The sequence below is a fragment of the Myotis brandtii genome, unplaced genomic scaffold (assembly GCF_000412655.1).
Source record: "Myotis brandtii unplaced genomic scaffold, ASM41265v1 scaffold123, whole genome shotgun sequence".
Classification (NCBI taxonomy): domain Eukaryota; kingdom Metazoa; phylum Chordata; class Mammalia; order Chiroptera; family Vespertilionidae; genus Myotis; species Myotis brandtii.
Genome location: NW_005354291.1, coordinates 17,684,224 through 17,708,259, shown reverse-complemented (window position 1 = coordinate 17,708,259; position 24,036 = coordinate 17,684,224). Strand labels below are relative to the sequence as shown.

The window sequence follows — 24,036 nt, the reverse complement described above, 5'->3', positions numbered from 1 at the left end:
GAAGGGGAGAGGGGTGTGGAAGGTGCCTGTGGTATTTGGTGGGGGAGACTCCAGATCGGCGCTGCCACCCCAGCTGTTATCGCAGGTCGGTGCGCTCTATACGCATGTGCCTCCGCGTCCTGTCCCTCTTACATAACATCCAGTGCCGCGGAGGACAGCGGAAAACGAGACCCCAACCCTCCAAGCAAATTGGATGAGGGGATCGAAGGTCAGGAAGTGCCCCCTTGGTGTTGTCCTTCGGGGACGTGGCTCCCAGTGGGGAAAAGCAGGGAAGGAGGGTTTTCTTCAAGTGGCTCCTCTCTCTGACTTGAAAGCATCCAACTAAAAAGGACTGCAGGAACTAGTCCTCTCTAATGAGAAAGCTTTTACCTGCTCTGCTGAGGGCAGCTGGGTACTTTAACCCAGGCGGCGCAGAGAAATGAAGAGGGTCCTTAATAAAGAGAGTTGGAGGAGATGAGCAATAATACCTGCCGGGTGGAGGGCAGTAGGATAGCTTTCGGGGGACCAGAGGAATCCCCTGATAATAGGTTTCACCGGAGGCCTTTAGGACACCTGTAATGGCTTAGAATTCGCACAGGAAGCAGTGTGTGCAACTGACATTGTGAAAGCCTTATTCTCTGCACAGTTACTTAGGCCTAAAATGAACATAAAAAGGCTTGTTTCCGGTACTTTCATTTAGAATGGAAAATCTGAACTGATTTTTTCTCCTTCCTTTTTTTTTTCCATTTTAAAAATAACTCAGTTTACCTCCAAATAAATATTGGTACTCTTTCCTACCCCCAAAGGCTAGACCTCGGTAATTCGCAAGAGAACTGTCGGTTTTTTTTTTTTAAGCATGCTCTGAGCTCTAGTCAAAGGCTATTGACTTTCCTCTTCAGTACAGTTTTTCTTTGTAGTGCATAATCAAGCCCAGAAATTACTTGAAATATTAATAAGATCAATTTTAATTAAATTTGCAATGATCTAGTCTCATAGAAAAGGACCATTTAACTTTATTAGAAACATTTCCTCCAGTGATATAGTAATGTTTGGTGATGTTTGTCCTTGAGCAAAGCAAATTATTTGAAATATTTGCATATATATTATATTACATAGATAAAAATAATATATACTTTACATATATTACATACATATTATAATTTAAATGTCTTGCACTTTTTCACTTTATGACTGCCAAAGCAAAATTTTAACTAAGTAGATTGTGTAATGGGTAGATTTGGTTTGATTTTTAGGATATAGGCCAAATAATTTATCGACAGAAATGCCTTCCACATGAGTAAAATTGATATCATTTTCATTATTAAGACAGAATTTCTGTGGGACACTAGGGAGTCATGATGAGAATGGTCCATTTTTATTTTAAGGTGAAAAGGATTTGCCAGCATCCACTTAATACTGGTAGTGTGCTTCAAGTGTCATAATCCTTTTTCACCACTAGGTTTGAAATATTCAGTATATTTCTTATGTGTAGAAAAATGTTATATTACAATGGTGAACCTTTTGAAAATGGTCCGTGTTTCTTGCTTTGAAAATAGGTCAGGTATAAAACAAAATTTGCTTATTGGCATAAATATTCCTGTTATGGTGACTTTATTTTATGTGGTTGGCTTTATTAAAGACGACATATATTCATATGAGGATATTTATGATTAAATTGATGTGAAATTGATTCAAGGACAATTTTAGGAATGTAAGTATATTAATGATATTACAAATTTAAAATGTAACTGATTCTTAAATGGTTAGATCCTTATGGAGGCCTTTGGAAAAATACCATTAAAGTAGATAAAATATTTCTATATTTCTATTAAACATGGAACTTAAAGGGATTTACTATGTGTATATTATTACGTAATAAAATCATGCTGTTTAACTACAATGAAAGATTAGCCAGTAGAATGTTTTGATTGATCAGGTTCCTTTTACCTGGGATGTGTTTACAAATGTTCTTGTTACTATGACAACAAAACAGAGACAACATGTATGCAGGCGTTCCTTGTGGAATAATGGTACATGTGTCTGCTTGAGCCTTTGGCACTTTATCATGATTCAGAAAACCAGGTTGAAACTTTTATGCTTCTTCAATTTAAAATGAAAAATCTTTAAGAAGTTGCCTATTTTTTTAAAAGTAGGGCTTATTTTAATAGCATTAACAAATAACAAGTACTCTATTTGTGTTGGTTTTAGATTTTTGAGTTATCAGTTATTTTTGAAGTTAACTGGAAAGCTTCAACATAGGAAAAGTAGTTTTAAAGACCTACTGAAAATGTTATTTGGCATGAGTGAAAGTGTTATCCATTAGGATGTGGAATAATTTAATACTTGATGTGGTAACTATTATAATAAGGGAAAAGTGGCTGAAATCTACTGGATGGATGATTGTCGATCAGACAGGCCCCTAATCACCTAAGTCTGTTAAAAATAAACATTGTTTTCACATTTTGATTCAGAGTCAGCATCAGCAGAACTCTCTGTTGGTGTATGCAGTAGTCCTGTAGGTGGAGAAATCGTTCACAATTTAAATGATGTACTTCCAGTTAATGGATTTACATTCTTTAATGAATTCTTTGTGAATCCATCTTTTGGCTAATACTGGTATGTAAGTATTTCAACTTTTTAAGTGATATTTAAAAAGGCCCAGAGGAAGTTTGCTAACTCAACTCAGTGGACTTCAGGTTTCAAGAACTGTCCAACCATCCAGTATGTATGGGTTGGCTATAACCACGCAGGCAGAGACTGAATTAATCTTGAGTAAAACTTTAGCGAATGTTCCAATTAAGCTCCTCAGTGTTTGAAGCTATGCATAAATACAGAGGATTGAGAGAAAATGGGAAAACTTTATGGAAATAAGAATGTATTTAAAGGAAATTGTATAAGTGATATACTTTTCTGTTGGTTCCTGATACCTGATCACAATCAAAAGTATTGCTTACTATGTGCTATTTATGGTAATGCTAACAAAAAGGAGGTTATAAATCAGATTTTGTAGCTGTGAGATGGCTCTGAGCAATTTGGAAAAACATTTCAGCACTTTATCTATTATTGTGACACAACTCCCAAGTCCTCATGTGCAAGGGGATAACATAGCTTACTTGGTCTGTGCAGTCTTTGGCTTCTCTGAGGTGGACCATGGAACTAACACGAAGAGAGACATAGGACTATCCCGTCTTCATGACTGCATTTGGAATAGAATCTGAACTGCTTGATAAATGGTGTCACAAATCATTTGTTATTAACTATTATGTGATCTATTCTACAAGTATTCATAACTTTAGATTTCCTATCAGTTTAAAATTTGAAGATTAATTAGTCAGTCATATTGAGGCCTATTTAGGCCTATTTGAAGAAAGTGCTTTGGAGAGATGAAAATGATGTTTGTGTGCCTAAAGATGAATGTAGGTAGGAAGCAGGTGGGGTTTGTCCTACCACTTCTGAGTCACCAGGTGGTTGGATGCAAGGTCAGGAGGTACTCAGGGCCAACCAGCATTTTTGACTTTTAACTCATGTGTAATCTTAATCCAGTCTTCAGAGTACTATGACAGTGCCTCAGTCATCATTGGGCAATACAATTTTTCATCTATTCATTCCACAAGTATTTACTATGGGTCAGGCTTTGTGCTAGACACCAAGGATATAATGATCTAGACTAGAAAAGTAACTTCTAATCTAGTGGGGTTGACAAATATTAATAATATGGTGGACCAATATATGTAATGCCCATTTACTATGAGTGCTATGGAAGAAATATAAAAGACTGTGTAACAAGGGGTATATCCCTCCCTGTCTTGCAGCTGAACAAGCCACCTCTCTGAGGAGGTGATGTTTGAGATGAGACTGAAAGATAAGAGTCAAGTAGAAAAAGGTAGGTGTGAAGAGGGGAAGAGTATTGTATCAAGAAGGAATAATGTAAATGCCCTCAGGTTGGGGGATGTACAGTGTTTTGAGGAGTTGATAGCAAGCCAGTGATGCTGGAGCACAGCTAAGAAGAGAGTTGATGCAAGGTGAGGCCAGACCATGTGGGCAGGTTGATCACTAGAAGGATTATCTAACCTGGCATAAATGGGGGTGGGGGCTGTCCTTGGCATATCAGGATGTATGATGACCCTGCTACTGGCCATGTTAGGGGTTAGAGACTGATGATTGGAGGGCGATTTGGGAGGCAGGGACTAGAAGTTTGAGTAGGCTGTTGTATATAACACATGTCTCATCATATTTCTTTCTCATCAATGGTCCCCAGCCTGGTGGAAATTTGTTACAATTCAATTGCTGACTTCAGTTGGAGGGATTGGCTAGCTATTATTATTTGCAGATAAGTTTTTAAAGAATAAATCATTGACATTAAAAAAAACTTATTTGAGGCTCCAGTTAATTGGCCAGCACCATTGATTTAATTAATGAATAATTAACAATTGAGAAGTCCTTACAAGTCGTTGAGGGAAGTAACTGATTAATCTTTGAAGCCCTGCATGAGCTGGATCTATATGTTTATAAACAGCTAGTGAAACATTCAATTCCTCAGATAATTTCTCTACAGGATTGCAAATATCAGGACCTTTGGAAAAGTTTAGATCTTATTTTTTAACTCTCCATATGATTAGAGGAATAACAAAAGAATATGAAGAAAAAGAACAGAAAAATAAGTTAGTGAAAATAACATTCCTTTATGTACTTTTGGACTCATGTTCCATTTTGTCAACTGTGTCATTTAATTAATTTGTTCCCTGTTTTAAAATTTATGTAATGTATAAAACTCACTTTAGATGGCAAAAGGAATCAGCTTAGGTAGGAGTTCCAACCTTGGGCTCTGGAGTCAGACTCGGGGCTCAGAATGAGTAACTGAGAGGTAAAAGGATGGTGATCTCTGACTCTAAGAATTTCACAATCTAGAGAAGACATGTGGCTACTTTAAAACTTACAAGTGAAAGTAGAGTATGAATGAGCATGTTTTCTTCCAACCAGAAAGACTAGAGGGTCTTTGTGGGAAGAACTGATTTTTGACTGGGAGCCTTGAGGGTTGAGTAGAATTCCAATAAATTCTACTAAGAGGGAAGGGTAAGGCATAGTTAAAGTACCAGGAGAGAGAAGGAGTACCTGCAAAGGTACATTGGTTCCCAATTGTGTGAGAAAGCTGGCATCACTTAAAGTTTTTGAACAGAGGAGTGGTGTGGTCATGTGTGTGTTTAGGAAGATTATAAGCATACATGGGATGGGTATACTGGCAGCAAGGAGACAGTTACATGGCTATCATGCCCTAAAGAGAAATAATAAAGGTTGACATTATTGTATGACAATTTGAGTTCTTCCATCCTATGAACAGACATCTTAAAAATAATGAATAACAAAAGTGATAAAAATGTTTTGCTAAACATGGTCAAGTAAGTATGATAGATTGTCAATTTGCAGTACATTTTAAGTACAGTACTGAATCATTATTTTAACCTACTATAAAACTTCTTATTCCAGACGATATTTATAAATATTAATAGTAAATTGACCATCAAACACCAGCTTATAAAGATGGTTATTTTTAAGGTTATAAGCTATTTGTATTTTTTAGGCATAAATATTTTAAGGAACGCATAGATGATTCATTTCATGCTTCATTAGAATACCACTTTTTAACTGACGTCCATTTTTACCTAAATCACGACAATACTGGACATATAGTGTAGTGCAATGTAATGAAAAGGAATGCTTTTTTTTTTTTTTTTTTACAAATATTTATTTGATTGTTTGATTTTCTCTGAAAAAGAAAGCAGTATATCAGGGAAGCTCTTATTATTTGCACTGTGGCAGAGTCATTTGATTTCAGAAGCCCAATAAAAAGGTGGGACTTTTGAAACCAGGCAATAGATAAATAAAGACAGACCCTCATTTGTATTTTGTTAGTGATCTGTAGCATGCATATGTGGGTAGGCATGCACAACTGCATACCCACATATACTAATCTTAGAAAATCGTATGTGTTCTGTGAGGAAGAAAGAATATTTGGTATTATTATTTTCATGTTTTGATACTTGAAATATAGCCTGAATTCGCATCCTGATAGTGCAGAAAGTATTTATTTTAAAATTAGGACTAACTCCATATAAAGAAGATTATAGGAAAGGTAATTTAAATTGTAAGTAGCTTTGCTCACTGAAATGCTAGATTCATTTGAAACAGTGTTTTATTTCTTTTGGAAGCCAGACAACTCATTTAATAGTGTACATATGAAACACTAATTTGGCTTGTTAATTGGATGCAATTAAACTGAGGTTATTTTATACTGCTTAATTGTCTGAAAATTACATGCATTGCCATGCCTGTGTAATGTGAGGCAAAAACTGGGGATAGAGTGGGAATTGGGGTGGAGGGACATACGGTCTAGTGTGTCTTTGCATTGAGCTTTCTGTAAAAACTTGGAACCATGTCTTTTAAACACTCTGGACTTCATTTGGAAATGGAAAAGATTGGAACAGATGGCCCCTACAGCCTCTTCCAACTCATATCCTATCAGTTTATAAATTCTACTTTGTAGTTCTAGAGAATGCAGTGTCATTATATTCAGTAATTATGGTATTACAAGGATGAACTAAACACTTAAAAAAATCAGCACAGTGCCAATTTAGCAAATCCGTTAGAGGGAAGGGAATTTAGGCTTAAGGAACACTTACTCTGTGCCAGGGTTCATAGCAGGAACTCTCAATAACAACCCCCAAGAATATTTGGTATTATTATTTTCATGTTTACATGTAAGGGAATCGAGATTCAGAAAGGTTAAATGGTTTTTGCAGGGACACTCTGATAGTCAATAGTGAAGCAGGACTAGAACTCAGGACTATTTGGCTCTCAAACCATTTGGTTTTTCCACCATTCCATGCAGCTTAAGCAAATGTTAAACATCAAGATTATATTGTTAACCATTTTCATCACTTTGCACAATATTTTCCCCTAGTAGTTGATGCACATCTGCTGGTGACATATACAGGTAACCTAGGGGCTAAGAGCCTAGATTTGAAGTCAGACAGAACAGGGTGAATTCCAACTCTACCAGCAGCTAGGGGAATTTAGGAAAGTCACTTAACCACTGGAGATTACAAAGTGAGGATGATAATATCTGTTTAAGGATCACTGCAACATTTTTATGCAAATGTGTGTACAAATCTTAATGAGCACATAGTATATGTATAATACCTGGTAGCTGTGATTATTATTGAGAAGGGATTAGACCAAAAGAAAAACATAAAAGAATTCAAATTGTTGTACACATTTTCAAATGGCCTATTAATCTGTTGATTGAAATGGATTAAGAAATGATGTCAGAATGCATATTTTTTCAACAGTTAACAAATGGAAATATCAGTTAAAGTTTGGGGTATTTCTTATTGAGCTCAACCAGTGCTATAGTAGTTAAGTGAACTATGTTCTCTGATTCTCTGGGAGTCATCCTTCTGGAGTTTTTGGTCTAAAAATTAGTCTTTGGGGCCTGAATTACCCAACTTGAACTATATCAATCACCAGAGCAGGCTAACCAGTGTCTCCTTGTGGGACCTTGGGTGTGCTTAGGAGACACAACTGGAGCATTCATGGGACTGCTGATTTTTTTAAAATTATTAACTAAATCAAGATTTACTATTAAGCACCTGCTCTGGAAAAGGTGCTATTCTAGACACTAGAGGCTTATCAGTGAACAAAAAGCAAAAAAAAAAAAAAAAAAAAACCACAAAAAACCTGGGCCCTCATGGCATTTACATTCTGTTAGGCTAACTTTTTTACGCCAAATTCGGTCCTTCTACTACTTTCCAGTGTTTTTAGGAATCTAATTTTATATTGGGTCTCTCAAGCCAAATAGCAGTTGAAGAAGCACTGCAAGACTTACTAAGTCACTGATGAAAATATTTCATTTATTATATCTATATATTTTCCTAGTAAGGTGGTTTTCAAAGAGGTGCTGTTTTTACAGATCTCAATATCGTAGCATCGTTTTTTTTTTGTTTTGTTTTAAATTCCCTTATGGTTCAGGATTATGGATTTTCATAACCTGTAGAATCGGGTCCTGATTATTGTTTTTTAAGGGAGAAAACATGATTTACAAGTGATGCATTCTATTGTAAAATGAATTTATAAGCTTGTTAAAGCGAGGCGATTGCCACCACTTATATTGGAGTGTATATTGTTAATCTTATTTAAATGAATTTTTCATTTTTTTACTGATAATTTTTGTTCTAAAATTTCTAGTGGATTCACAAACATGTAAACAATGTGCATGGTATGCAGTAGGCATGCGATAGACATTTGGTGAATGTTTAAAGTCATAATTCTCAAGCAGCTAACAGTCTGGTAAGAAAAAATTGACTCGCTGTAAGATGGAGGGGTGGTCGTCAGAACCTAGTGAGGGAAGAAGTCTTGGCTAGTCTTCACTCCTATAGCTATAGTCCACCAGTCTGCTTACTCTTATGAGTTTCTTCAGCTTTATAAGAAGTTGTCCAAGAAACAACTGTCCTACCTACCCATCCAGCAGTCACAAACACTCTGACAGTCATAGTCAAGGTCACCCTGGGCTCTGCACTTCCCCTTGAATTTTCTAACATGTGAACAGATGGGACCATCTTGAGGTAATTTTTTTCCTGCGGTTGGGTAGGGAAGTCTGTAGTTGAACTGGGATTCTTCCATGTAGGACAGTCTTCTCTGGCCATATTTTGTTCAGGGTGTTCCGAGAAGGAAAGCTGTGTGAAGTGGGTCACTGTGGGGTTGAGGAAGAGTTGTTTCTTGGTGGGCCTGGTTGGATAAATTCAGCAGAAAAAGGGAATGTATATTCCTTTCTTCCATTACATATCCTTGGTTGTGAAGGTAAAGAAAAATGAAGGAGTGAAGGCTTGGGTGTGAATCTTTTTCCCTCAGTGAGGAAATCTGTCTTTGCAACTCAGCAGTGCCCTGTGGGACAATGCTGATGGCTGACCCAACACTTTGTGGACAGGTCATGGAAAGTTCAGCTTCTAATTATCCATTTCTTCTTCTCCTGGTGCTTACATTTTGAATAATCTCTATTTCTCTAAGCAAGGGAAAAATCCAGGGTTATAAACATTCAATGCATTTTCTTGTCATTCAGTTTGTTTGCTATGTGTCAAAGTTTATGTTGGGAGGAATACAGACTTTGGGGAGAAAATGAGGATTTCACATGTCTTTTTTGTCCTTGTTGTGAGGATGTGCTCATTAGGGCCCACATCAGGGCTGCAGAGGCCACCAGACAGCTGACAGTAAACCTTGACCCCAGTAATTTATTGCTTGCCTCATTATTGATTTTCAAAAGGATTCAGGCAAAGTGGCTGTACCTCTGTTATATTTCATTATTTCTTTGTCTGTAAAAATGAAGCATTGTTTATAGCACTGTCCTACCTCCTGGGAACAGAGCAGGGTAACACACAAGAGAATTGGAGTGGCTATTTTTAGGATATGAAGCAACACTAAGTTTTGAGAATAATTCAGGTGAAAATAAATGTGATACACAGCAATACATTTGTGACAAGGGTTAGTAGAGTGTTCTTGCGATAATTGACTGCTATTGATGCAACTTATTACAGGCATACGTAATTGTTTTCAGAAAGATAATGGTCAGCAGCTCCATGGCTTGTTGTAATATCCTCTGATGCATTCACATTTTGTGTAGGTCACTAATGCACATGTGTAACAGCATTTTGAGATAGTTATACCCATATTCAAGCAAAAAAAAAGGAATCCAAAAACATTTGTTTTTGAATTTGTCATCTGTTTACTTGTACAGTGACCTCAGAATATTCGTGAAGGACTTGGTGCCCAGATTTAATCAAATGTAGCTTTTTAAAAGGGCTAAGTGGCTGAGGATATTCAAAATGACCTTTTAAAATAAATCACCTGGCAGTATGGAATATAGCAAATAATTGGATGCTAAGTGTGGAGGTTAGATTTTCTAATGGACAAACTCCAAATTTGTTCAGTCATCAGTTGATTGTTGGCCATGTTTGGTAGGAGTTTGCTAATGTTAAACCTAATGATGTCTGAAAATAATTATCATGGATAATACTAGCTGATCTGAAAAATTTAGCATTTTAGCTAATAATCCCAACAATTTATATTTGAAGAAAAATGTCCTGATAAGTAGGCTTTTGGGAGAAAATGAGGAATATGCAAATGGCCTGCTTCCGTAGTCAATATAACCTTTCCAAGTGCTTTTTTTCCAGGTGGGTCAGACCTTGGTTTTGAGCAGGCTGCATCTGCACTATCAGTTTAGCATTTGGGAGAAGTTTTACTTGTTCCTATCACTGTGATACCATTTGTAGTCTGCAGTGGTGACTTATTTAGGGCATCTCTTAAAGGGTCTAATTTAAATTATGCTGATTAACTTGCTTAGGTATAGAATCTGATGTATTGATATGTCAAATGGTGACAGGACACTTTCACTGTGATGTCTTTCCTAGAATTTCAGGTTTAGATAAAACCATTGGAGGCATCATTTAATCCCTAACTGAGCAAGGAGAAATCACTCAGAACAAATCACCAAGGACTGCTGGCATTCAATCTCTGCTAAAATACCTCTTCCTTTCTTAGGGAGGCCTGTTGCTGTCTTAGACGCTTCAGTTTATCAGCAGTTGACCCTCTGCAGCTATCCAGAACAAGTTTACTCATTGACTCGAATGACGATCCTACAGTTATTTAAAGCTCGAGATTGTGTTCACCCGAAGTATTCTTTTATCCAGACTAAATATTACTGGTTCCTTCAAAAAGACCTTTTATAATGTAGTTTTCATTTTTATTTTATTAATTTCTTCAGGGATCAGGCTGTTCATGTCTGAAATGTACTCCAGGCTATGTTTGTTATGAGTCCCGAAAAATAAATTGCTTGTCTCCAGTTACTCTTCAGAATGTAGCCTCTTGCCAACTGGTTTAGAAACATTTTATGGAAAAGGCCTACTAGACATGCTTGCTATGACTTTTACAGAGTTGGAATGTATACTAATGTAATACAGATCTATTTTCATAAATGTAATTATTGAGGTTCTGGCATGTGTAAGGTGCATGGGAATATAAAATACAGTAGATATAGAAATAGAATGTAAGATACAAAGAAGAGTGTTTCACTGTTTTCATCATCAAAACTTTATAATCTATTATTATATTATGGGAAATAACTTTGCTAAGGGAGCTATAATTAAAAGAAGCAGTTTAACTACCAAAAGAGAGGCATATATGAAGTGTTAAGGTATAAAATCATCCCTGGCCCATGAGATTCCCAAGAGGTTTCATGGGAGAAAAGGATGCTTCAGATAGGCCAGTGATGGCGAACCTTTTGAGCTCGGCGTGTCAGCATTTTGAAAAACCCTAACTTAACTCTGGTGCCGTGTCACATATAGAAATTTTTTGATATTTGCAACCGTAGTAAAACAAAGATGTATATTTTTGATGTTTATTTTATATATTTTAAATGCCATTTAACAAAGAAAAATCAAACAAAAAATGAGTTCGCGTGTCACCTCTGACACGCGTGTCATAGGTTCACCATCACTGAGATAGGCCTTGATTTTGATGGGCACCAATGTGGGAAAGTATCAAGTGTGTTTTCAGAGGAGCATCTGATTTAAGGGCAGCATAAAATGCATATCAAGTGAATAGTGGTAAAAAAGTTAGAATGTTTGGAATATGTTGGGTAAAGGCTTGTATTCCAGCTTAAAGAGTTTGACCAAAAATAAGAACGAACGGTGGGCACACGTACTATAACACATTGAAAATTTGGTCCCCGATTTCGGCAGTTCCATAACTTTACAAACACATTTAAATGAAATAAAATATATGTGAAAAATTCTATGCAGAAATTCTATTTCATTTATAAAGAGTATGAATTATGTGTGTTTTGCATTTAAGACATATTGGCTTTGAATTAGATATTATTATTATTCTCTTTGTCCCAGAAGCCCAGCAATTTCAAGGACACTTACTAATCATAAAGGTAAAGTAAATACATTGCTGATAGACATGTTGCTATATTCACACCTGTGTAAGTTATTAGTACCTTTTCTATTTACTACTCTTTGGCCATATTGACACCAAGGTTAGTTCAAATGGTTGCCATTTTAGTATAAAATAAATTAACCTTTTCTTCAATTTATAGTAATTAAAAAGGGAGACACAGCCCTGGTCTGTGTGGCTTAGTTGGTTGAGCATCGTCCTGTGCACTGAAAGATCGTAGATTCGATTCCTGGTCAGGGCACATACCCAGGTTGTGGGTTTGATCCCAGTTGGGGCATATGTGGAAGGTAACCAATTGATGCTTCTCTCTCACATCAATGTTTCTCTCCCTCTCTCTCTCTCTCTCTCTCTCTCTCTCTCATCAATAAAAACATATTTTTAAAAAATGGTTATATAGAATGTTGGGAAATACTTCTATGTAGGTGTGTTACTTATAAGATTGTCACCTATAAAGTACCTTACATATACAATGAGCTTTATTGCATCTTAATAATTTTGAAAAATATTCTTACTTTGGGTTGACTATCTTTAGTATCTATGAGAAAACTCTCTTCTTTTAATTTATCTACATAGATTGCTTATTAATCCACATTAATCTATAATGAATTGTAGAGATGGTGAATACCTAAATGGACAAATATTTCATAGTACAAGTGTATCTATATGCAGGAGCAGTCAATACATTAGACAATAACAATGTTAATTACTGTATGTTTCCAAAACAAAAGATATCATTTCCTCAGTGAGTACTTTGATTTTGGAACCTTTAACCACTGTGGAAAGTAACTTATTTTAGATTTAGTCATTCTTTTAGTCTCTGGAGAAGTACACAGAACTTTGTGAGGGACTAGGAGAGAATAGAAAATAGTTTATTGTAATAAAATAACATACAGTTCATTAATTTTTAATTACACTGTAATGCATGTGGGAACACTGATGTTTCAATAACAGTTGATTATAGGCCATCTGAGCATTTACTATTATTTAGACTTTATTGAGGGTCTATTCTTAAATATTAAATATAGATGGAGGCTGACAAAAGGAAGTACTACATATATATTTCCATTTGAAGAACATAATGGCTTTTACCAAGAGCCTGAAAGGTATGAGGTAATGATACCTCTTCTTGTTATTGTCTGGAGGAGGGAATGGACAGTGTTGGAACCACCTGTAGGTCTGGGGACTGTCTTGGGGACAGGTGCTGTACTTTGTATAGTTACCCAGCTTTGAAGGGATCAAGACACTAGTAATTTGTGCTAAGGGCCCTTTAATAAAGAGAAGATTGTCATTTTGGGGGCAGTTTATAAGGAAAAAAAAATCATGGAGCTTGAAAATGCTGAAGGGTCTTACTGGAACCCAAGATTGTGAAGCATGTAGGTAGGTGGGTTTTTCATAAAAGGCTTCTTCATTCACGTGTGTGCGTGTGTGTGTCTGTATAATACACTTCTGTCTTCGTGCCTGCACATTCCTGTTCACTCAGTGAGCCATGATCTTCATCTGACTCTGCGGCATACAGTTAACTTCAAGCTGGGCTCTGATTTCAGAGAGAACTGGCTTCTTGAAGCACTGCCGTCCTACAGTGTGTAATGGAAATTGACCTAGGCAAGAAGAGCGTCCCAATGGTTTTTTCCTTGCATTTCTTGGGAGCCAGTTTTCTGGAAAAACAACACATGATTGGTGAATGCTCATTTGAGAAGAAGAATACTCAATATTGGATATCATGAGAGAAGAATAAGAACTTAGTATGCCCTTCTGAATATTGTCAGCGATGTCAGCTTGTGAGAACAGTCAGCCTCTCACAGACAAGTTATATCAAAGACTATTCAGCATCCAAGAACATGTGGAGGCTCTGTCGTAGAGAACCGGGATCTCAGGAACATGGAGACCCAAATCTTACTGCCGCAAACCACTACTCTCATGTCATAACTACACATGTAAATGAGACCAATCCTGAATTAAATAATGAGTTTTTTAAAGAATTAACTTGGGAAATGTCAAGTCTCAATCCTTTTCCATTGGATGAAATGAGTATATTTTCCTGGGTTGGAATTGTGTATTCTCATAATGTTCTTGAAAGCATAAAATTGGAACATTTAAAAAAAATGTGGTGTTTTTTTTTTCTGGCAGTTTCTAAAGAGTGTAAAAACACGTTACCTTGCAAAGCATCCTTTTATCCTCACAGCTTATTTGTTCTCTTTAATGATAAAACAGAGATGCATTTGAAAATAGCACCAGGAACATGAAGAGTTCATAGTTTATTATAGTTTATATTTTCAATTATGTATTTATTCACAAGTTGATTTATTTCATTGCTATTGTACTGGTGTCTATATCTCTGTATTAAATTTATGGTAATACTGATTTCATTTAATTTGAAATTAGGATTATAAAATAGGATAATATTTAGTCATCCCTCTTTTGTCCTTTCCAAGTGCTATCACTAGCAATTAAGTATAAACCAGAACACATGAACTTTGAATAAAACCTTCAGTGAGCTTAGACAGTATTTGGGCAGTCACTTGCAGCTTGTGGAGTGTTAGTTACATACCATGGATAGATGATATAAAGGAGTAGGTGTAAGTATGTCCTAATAAAAAAAACTCAGGAATCACTGCAAAGATTTAATGGATAAATTGGTGATTGATATGAAGGGAAAAAAGACACTGAAAAATGTTGGTATGAGATGGCGCTGAAGACACAACCTCTGCAGTGTTCCCCAGGATTGGACACATAGGTATCACTTTTACAATCAAGAATCCTTTGATGGTAGTTTGAGAAGCTCACGGAAGTTGTTTAACAATTGCTGTCTTCAAACTAGGTAGGTAAAGCAGTTGGATGTGATTTTTTTAGGCCCCTCCCAGCACTCACAGGCAGAGGCACTGGCTACCAAGCCAGCCTAGAGCATCCTAGGAAGTATAGAGGGTGTTGTTTTAGTTTGGAGTTTGTGGAGTATGGAAGGGGAAGGATGTGGCATTCCTTTTCAACAAGATTTAAAGGGGCCCTTCTGAGATCCATACATCTATGCTAGCCCTGTGTTCTGAGCCAGTTTCTTGATAAAATGGGGATAGGAAAATACGTAAAACAAATGGTAAACAATAATAAACTATGCAGGTTTAAGATATTGTGCGATAAAATACTGAACTGTTTTATTCAGATGTTTAGAAAATAAGACAACAAAAAAAGTTCTCAGGGGCTTTGGATCACTTTAAGTGGAAGCCAAAGTTACCTTTATATTGTCCTAAGGTAGTAAATGACTAGATAGGACAACTAACATAAATTGTAATATCTTTTATGTACATTTAAAATATAATTTTTTCAATAATAACTTCTTTATCAAGGAGGGATAGACCCAGGTGATGAACTTCATGAAAGCATAAAGATGATTATTTCTTTGCCAATTCTTAGGATTCATCATTTACTTGTAAATCTGTAGGTTATCGTGCAGTATATATTGTAAATACCATGATACTTACAACACCCTAAACATACATTTTTTAAAATAGAATTTATTTTTAGAGCAGTTTTAGGTTCACAGCAAAACTAAGTGGAACAGAGATTCCCCATATCCTCCCTCCTCATTATCCCCCAATTTCAAAATTTTGTACCAAGGTGATACACCTATTACAACTGATGAATCTACATTGACATATCATTACCACCCAAAGTCTGTAGTTTACATTTTGTGAAACTCTAAATATTTTAACCCCATGTAATGATGTGAAACATTGTTTAGTGCAAATGTTAGAGATGTTGGCACAATATAACATCTGTAACATTGATTCACCTTGAGAAAAACAGAATCTATAATTTGTTTTTTAATTGATGGTCATTTTCACATTATGTCTTTCAGTTTTTAATCTAAAAATGGTTATACAATACCTTATTGTCTTATTTTTAACCCTTCTGAACCTGAAACCACCGCTTCTCTCGAGTTACATATGGTTATAATCTGGTTTATGGTTTGAAACTAAAGGGAAGGCTGGGAATTTTGGATAAAGGAAATTTTAACAATCACCATTATTTTTATAAGACTGGGTAATTTCCATTTTAAAATATTCTGGCCAAAAGTTGTGTGTGCTATTAGAATGAGTAAGTACAAGATTGAAAGATTTTTAAGAGACTTTTTATACTAGACATTTGAGATACGATAAATTAAGGACTTCATAAGTAAAAGGGCATTCCAAGTTGTGTAATGGGTGTTTGAATAATGAAAACATATGCTTCAGAGATGTGTAAGGGAGTCTCCTTGCCTTTGGCCTCAGGGAAGCTATGCAGTACAGCTACCTTCTTTTTCCTCTTTATCTGACAGTTAAGAGGAATCCACAATAGGAGACAGAAATCGAAGAGACATAATTGCAACAACACTGAAAAGATTTTCACTTTTGATTATTTCAAAACAATCCTGGTGGGAAAAAGAGTCACCTACGTTAAAAATTAGGCGAAGAAGCTTGCGCAAGGAAAGTGCTTCCTCCAGACACCTGGAAACACAGGCCTTCACCTTCACCCTGGGAAGGAAGCACACGGGACAGAGAGGCCAGCCCACAGCAGTCGCCGGACTTGGTTCATTCTGGGAGGAAAAGGGGCTCCCCCCGCAGCTCAGCCGCGTCCCTGCGCCGCCGGGCTGTGCGGGCACCAGGCGCTGGGACTCCTTCCAGGAGCCCGGAGCCCTGACCGCCCTGCCCTCGCCCGCTGCTGCGCTCGGCCCGCCCTGGAAGGGCCTGAACTTTGGCCCCTGTCCGCTGACACCCAAGGGAATTTGAATGCAATGACGTCTCCGCTCAGTTCAGCTGCACAACAGGAAATGCTCTCCGCCTCCCCCTCCTGCTCGGAGAAAGTGGGGCTTGCTTCTCCAGGAGGCCGCCGAGGCGCTGCCCCAGACCTAGTTTCGGGGAGCCGTGTGGGCTGCTCGCTGTGGGTCGGCGGGGCCCAGCGCCCTGGGCGGGGACGCCGAGGAGGATGCACTTTCTTTGCAATGGCTCACTTTCCCAGCGTGCCAGGGGACGCCTCTGTGCTGAACAGACAGACAGGAATGCCCGGCGATCACTGGCCTTGGGGAGACCACATCGCTTGCATAATAGAGAGAACACCCGGTCAGGTGGGCAAAAGCATTGGCAGGCTCCCGATATCGAGCGAATAGTGCTGAATAATGCTGACTGCAGAGGGCCTGAGTAGACTTTTAGTCACCTTGATAGAATGTACGGTCTCTCTTTTCACAAAGCCCTGGCGGGAAACCTCTTGTTAAACCCTCCTTCTAACTGTCACCTTTTACTTGGCTGTGGAAAGAAAGATGTGCATGTTCAGCGCAAAGCACCGACATCGCGCTGGTGTACACTTTGAGACAGAGTCATTACATGCACATTATCGCAGTGTGTATGATTTAACCGTTGTGATTCAGGTAGTGAATCTAGTTTTTAAAAATGCTAATGGTTTTGTAAATTTGAGAACAGTACTGTGGTCCTTGCCTTTGGATGGACTATCCTCTAATTATAGATGGATTTTTACTGTTTTTTGACATTTTTAGTTTTTAGCTAGAGATAGGCTTAGGAAATTGAAACCAAACAAGTTAATCCAGCCTTTTAAGTAGATAGGTGTTTTCATTTGCATTCGTGATCTTTCAAGTTACAGTTTAGACTGTTTAGAGCTCATGACTTATCATTTAGTAACGTGGATCTTGTGTGTTTTATGTACTCGCGAGGATGATACAGAAGAGTAGCATCAGCCGGGCAGTCATCCTTGTGATAAGGTCTCTGGTTGCCTCATGAATAGGCTTTGTAATGGTCGATTGTTCTTTGGGCCACACAGCCAAAATGCCAAAGTTCACTGGGAGGTCTGCTAAGGTTTCTTATATCAAAGACTTGACAGAGAAAGGATTTCATAGATGAAAATACTTTTTAGTTGTTCATAGTAAACCTAGAAATTATTCTAAATTGGAACATACACTGTTTACATGTTTACGTTAAGCCGAGTCATCAAGCTAATTAATCACTGACCGATGCTTTTATAATTGTTGCCTAAGAGTTTTCCTTTAAAATAAGTGCCCCCCCCCCCATGATCATTAGATGTGTATATAGTACAATGTCATTTCCCTCTGGACACTTTCAGCTGATTTTGGCAATAAAGAAATTGAAGATTATTTGAGTACATTTAGAAGAAGAGCTATAGATTTAAACATATCTCTTTTAGATTGCTTTTTCCTTTGACAGAATATACAACAAAGATCCTCTCTTTTCACCATCTGAGCCTCACTCAGGTTGCTTTGGTCGCACTCTTACTTGGTTATGACCGGCACAGAAATATTTGTACTGGTATTCTCAGTGGACCACTAAAGGAAATAAAGTTAGAAGTGAAGAACAGAGAGGAAGCTGTAGCTCTTTGGTGCTATGCCAAAGAGAGCAGACTCCATTATAGTAGCCTCAGCAGTTTCATGGATTCAAGGGGCAAGTGGGATGGTGCAAGTGAAAATGTTTTGTAAAACCAGAAAGCACTATGCTAATGCAGATAAGTTTTCTGTATGACTTTCTTGTTCCTTCTCCCCTCCTACAGTAAAATTATACAGAATGTATATCTGAAACAACAAGGAAAACTCTTAAAGTGGATGCTGGTTTTATTCTTTGTGGCCGCATTATAGTTGGGTACCCTGCACCATGTTTATTTGCTCTATAATAAGATTTAACCACCTTTAAACCCAGTTTGGCCATTATGAAAGTATTATGAAAGTATTTATTTAGCAGCATTAATATAGGGATCAATTACTCCAGATCTGTATTAACAGTAATCCTTAGTTTTTGTGCAGCATCTTGTTGGAGGTGCTAAGTAGGATCTTTAGAAACATTAATTAAATCTCATAACAACCAGGAGATTAGCATGCTGTTCTATGAAAACCACTGTGTGGAGAGTTTTTATGGACTATACTTAGAATTTAAAACTTTATAACATCAACCCAGACCCAACCCAGACCTCATTTGCAATTATAGTCCAAACATGTAATTTGATTAATACGTGAGTTACAGATCTATCTACTTTTGGGGATATATTCTATATGTGTGTGTGTATGTGTGTGTGTGTGTGTGTGTGTGTGTGTGTGTTTTGCAGGAGCATTTCGTGCCTTTGTAGTAACCAAAACTACAGTTCTGATTAGGATGAATAGAAAAAATCTTTTATTTCTCAGCTAAGAAGTTTGTGCTTCTTGAAAAAAAATCCTAGAATAAATGCAATTCTCTGTTATATCTTGCAATCATAATTGGGAATATTTAAGAAAGTGTTTTAAAGGACTTGGTTGTGTACTGTCTGTCTTTTCCAATGAATCCCACAAGCTGGGCCAGAATATGTCTTGTCCTCACTGAATCCCCAGTGCCTAGAACAGTGCTCCACTTGGAGCAGAGGTGCAGGGCGCTGGTGCCAAATGGAGAAATTAAAAGGCGAGGCCACTGTCTCTTATATTTCAGATGATATTTCTTGTGCCTGGACTATTGCTTCAGAATCCTCTGAATGGTTTGAATTCAGCAAATATAAGACATTATTTGACTTTTAAAAATGAAATGTAGACATATAGTAGGTGCACAATAGGCACTTATTACATTGAAAAATATTCAAAGAAACATGATATTTAGCAATATTGCCATCCTGGGTGCTTTATTTACTATTATAATAATTTGCAACCTTTTTTTTTTCATCTAAGGAGAGTCATTTTTTTTTTAAAAAAGCTTATTGACATATTGATTTACAAAAGAAGACATATAGGGAAGCTAAAGAACAATGCAGTTGGATTTGAATCTTTTTTTTTTTTTATTGATATCAGAGAGAAAGGGAGAGGGAGAGAGATAAAGAGACATCAATGATGAGAGAGAATCATTGATTGGCTGCCTCCTGCAGGGGATCCAGCTGGGGATCCAGCAGGCAACCCTGGGCATACGCCCTTTACCAGAATTGAACCTGGGACCCTTTGGCCTATGCTCTATCCACCGAGCCAAACCAGCTAGGGCTGCATCTTTTCTTTTCTAGCACTTAATCTTAAGATTCTGCAAGGCAGTTTGAGATCCAAAGGTTCTTTGAGCTCTTAAACACAATTTATATTTCATCATTGATTGCCTTACAGGATCTTTGATGCTACACTTGTGCCTTTCTGGAAATTGGAATTGTGGATTAAAAGACACTGCTGTATTTTCAGTGCCTAGAATGGTGTCCCAAGGAATTTAGAGGCTCAATAGAGCCAGCTTCCTGGGTGGGCAGTCATGTGATCTGTTCAGAAGCACCTCGAGCTTTATTTAATGTCCTGCTGTCTTGAAATCCTTAATTTTGGACAAGGGGGTTCTGTATTTTTGTTTTTCACTGGGCTCTGCAAATTTTGTAGCTGATCTTGTTGCTCAATAAATATTTGTGGCAAAATTAGTGACAACTACAGAACTTAGAAACTTAGATTTTACTTCTGGAAATATTGGTTTGATCACGGGCCTTAGTTTCTCTGAGGTATAACAAAATGAAATACAGACTGTTTGGTTTCAATCCAAGAAAATATCTCAACTAGAATATTATTTGGAACTGAGAATGAATGACCTTAAAAAAAAAGACTTCTACAAATCTCTGAAGTGTTCAGTATATTCTCTTAGTTGGATTGGGCTTAATGGAGGTGCTATTAGAATGTGGAAGACTGAAGCTAATATAATGAGAAATGTAGAGTTCAGGGCATGACAAGGAATGTGGGTTTCAGAGCTGGGCGGCCTGAGTTCTGAGTTCGATTGTTGCCCCCTCACCCCCCACACACTCACTTACTAGGTGTGTTAAGAATTACTTTATCCCGATTCGTAAATCTGATTTTTTAAAAATTTTCTCCCTCTGGGTGGTAGGTTTCTTTTATTTTTCTAAGGGAAGTTTGTTGTTTTATTATATTAAGCAACAATCCAGCTTCTGAATTCTTGAAGCTTTAAGGTATATTTGGGGATTTGTTTCTTGGAAGTTAAATGGGCTCACCTTCTGGTGTGGGTCCTGGGGTCTTAGTGTGTGGGGGAGTCTGGATGGTGCAGGAGTGGACTGCCACTGGGATGTCACTGGTAAAGCCTGAGCCAGTGGACCAAGGCCAGCTCGGAGTGCCCTGACCTTTGGGAGCCAGCACTTAGGAGATACCAAGATAACTAAGTGACAAATAAGTAGCAGAATATGTCAATAGGGACATTATTCTTATGTTTGTGACTTTCTTTTTAGCTGTAACTCTTTGACCTTCTGTAGCAGTTATGCAAAATGGGACTATCATCTTATCTTGAGAGAGGAAATGAATATGAAAGAAAATGTTTGCTGGGCTTATAGAAAGATTGAACTACTGTGTCTTTACAATGCAGAATTGCTTTATATGATGAAACTCATGCTCTACCATAGAAATACTTTTAAAAACTTTATGTCTAAGGACATAAAATGTACTTAAGCTCTGTGTTTTTACCTACAGTAAAGACTATGCAGAGTGTCTAACTTCTGTAGTTACATCTGGTGAACAGATATTTCTTTGAGACATTCCTGCCTCTGTTGAGGACCAAGATTCTTTGCTATTTAACATTAGTGACTAATGTGGAGTTGGCATATATTTATTTACAGTTTACTAATATTACTTAAGAATAGTCACACATCACACTAATGTGAAAGGAACAGAGTTAGAGCCAGGTCAGGGTATCCTTTTTTTTAAAAAAAAAAAACTAAATGTACTTATAATTATCAATATTTTAAAATGCCATTTTATTATTCTTGCGTAGATAATGTATACTGCATTTTATTTCCTAAAGCTTAATAGGTTTGAACATGGAATTTACTTGTAGAAGGCAAATAAGAAAATATTCATACAAGGGGGTCTTTGAGTGAATGATGATAAACTTCTCTACTCTGTGCCATGACGTGTGTTTCGTTGAGAGCAATGCGATTCTGGACAAAAGGCCTCCATGTGAGAAGATTGCTGTGAACCTAGATATTTGTAGACAGTTCCTGATTTGAGCTGCAGCTGGTCAAGCACAGTCCTGACCTGAACAACGAGAATTTAGTAGGATTCCTTTTTTTTATTTTCAATGCACAATTATGAATCAATATAAAAATATAAAGCTCTGACACCCTAGAAAGCAAACAAACCACTGTTATCAGAAAGAGGGCAAAGGGTGTTTTATACAAAAGGCATTAAGTATTGTTTTCTAATTTTCCTTTTTTTTACTTCATTAAGATCTTGTCTCATGAAAAAAAGAGAATTACTTCAAAGATCTTTGTAATTTTTGAGGGTTGTTTTTGCTTATGTTTTTATAGACTTAAAGTAAAAACACATTGACAACATCCTGGGATTAAGAAAGCCAGTGAGAGCGAATGAAAATGTCATTAAACTAGATAGAGTTATGGGATAGATGGGTGACTAGGAACTAACAAAGACATTTAAATCAAGCAGAAGAATATGTTTTAAAAATAAAACAATCTAAATTTTATTACTTAGAAGTAAAATAATATGTCAGGAATTATGTGCTATGAAGAAACACATGACTGTGTTAACTAGATATTAATATATTTTTGAAAAAATCATGGTGGGAATGATTTAATTTGAGATGCTGAGCTCTCTCAGTTAGATTGTTTCTATGCCAGCATCATTTCTTAAATTATTGGAACCTGGTGTCAGAGCTTATTTTTACACTGCTTGGTCATGGGAAAACACACTTATATAAGTTAAGGCTCTTCCATTCATTTATTGCACCTTGTATTTATATAATTATTTGACTGTGTTAGTTCTCTAAAATGAAAGGACAGTATGTTCATTGGTGAACAAGAAGTCAGTATAGAGTGCTCTATTTTTACAGCTGTGCTTCAGGGTATCATGTTCCAAAGAGGTCAGCTGGGCATGACCTCATGGGCATGAATCTTGGGGAGATAATTCTGAAACTGCCACCGGCCTGTAGAGTTAAAAGCCAAGGCAGAACCTCCAAATGCTGTAAGAGGAGGTATCTAGTCTGTTAATGCTTATGACATTTTTCTTAGTAGCATCTAAATTCAGAATTGAATCCAAAGATAAGAGGACCGGGTAGGGTATAAGGCCCTGGAGGATGTAGTTAGTAGGAAGCAGCATTTGCATTCATGAACACTCCCTGAGTACTGTCACATTTTTAACACTGAGTTTGTTTAATAGGAAATATAAATAGGAAGTAAAGAGGGGGGTGTTGAAGGAAGAAGGTATTGAAAAGGGTAGTAGAGAGACTACTGTGGTACTTTCATTATAACACTATTCTTGGTAAAACTATAGAAAAATAGTGTGGTTTTGAGCATGTGTGGGAAGCTACTAGAGAAATAGAACTTGTTTATCTGATGTACAGATATGATTATTTATGGGATACTGGTGAACATTACTGTCCTTCGTACAATCATGCTCAAGGTTTGTGGCAGCTGTTGGGCACACATATCATTGGAAGTTGTTTATAAGATTCTTATTTAGTAAATTAAATTCAGAAATACTAACATTTTCCCATCATTTAGAAAAGATGTTACACTGTCTTTTATCATCATTGTTAATGAGAATAAGATTTTTTAATTTGAAGATCACATGCACTCACAGTTGCTGCCATCTGCAGTGTGTGCAGTTGTATTGTACATGGAAGTCACATGTGAGGCTTCTGCTGGCTATTGCTGTTCCCTTCTCGACATCACACCATGATATGCACTAGTAAAATTTTATAATAGGGCCAGGATAAGTGAATTTCTCATTTTGGTGATGTAACATCAGTACTTTATTTTTCTATTATTAGCGTGTGTTTTTTTCATATCAAGTAAACTGGTAATCCTGAAAAAGGATGAATTGGTGCTAAAACCAACAGTACATCACATGTGAAACTGTTACTTGATTTTCACTTACTCATATGTGGACAATTAGAATAAGAGTAGGAAAGAAATTATCAGCTAATTGAGATTTGAAATTTTCAGTGACATAAGTTAATAGTTATTTATGGCAGCATAACTGTTAACAATACCATATCAGAATAAATGTATTTAAAATCTAGTTAACTTTAACTAAATTATAATCTATAACATTTATTGTATGTCCATTATGCT

General features: G+C 36.9%; 2 long non-coding RNA genes across 2 annotated transcripts in view; one reads left to right on the top strand and one right to left on the bottom strand.

Moving 5' to 3' along the window:
* LOC106724871 overlaps positions 1 to 14,085 on the top strand; it is a 16,414-nt gene extending 2,329 nt beyond the window's left edge. The window contains exon 2 of the long non-coding RNA XR_001360712.1: positions 13,527 to 14,085. This is a non-coding gene — a long non-coding RNA (uncharacterized LOC106724871). The remainder of the gene's footprint in view (positions 1 to 13,526) is intronic.
* Positions 12,609 to 17,799, bottom strand: LOC106724872. Its single transcript, XR_001360713.1, has 2 exons — positions 16,409 to 17,799; positions 12,609 to 13,637 (listed from the first exon to the last, which is right to left on the bottom strand). It is a non-coding gene; the product is annotated as an uncharacterized LOC106724872 (long non-coding RNA).
* Between the last annotated feature and the right edge of the window lie 6,237 nt (positions 17,800 to 24,036).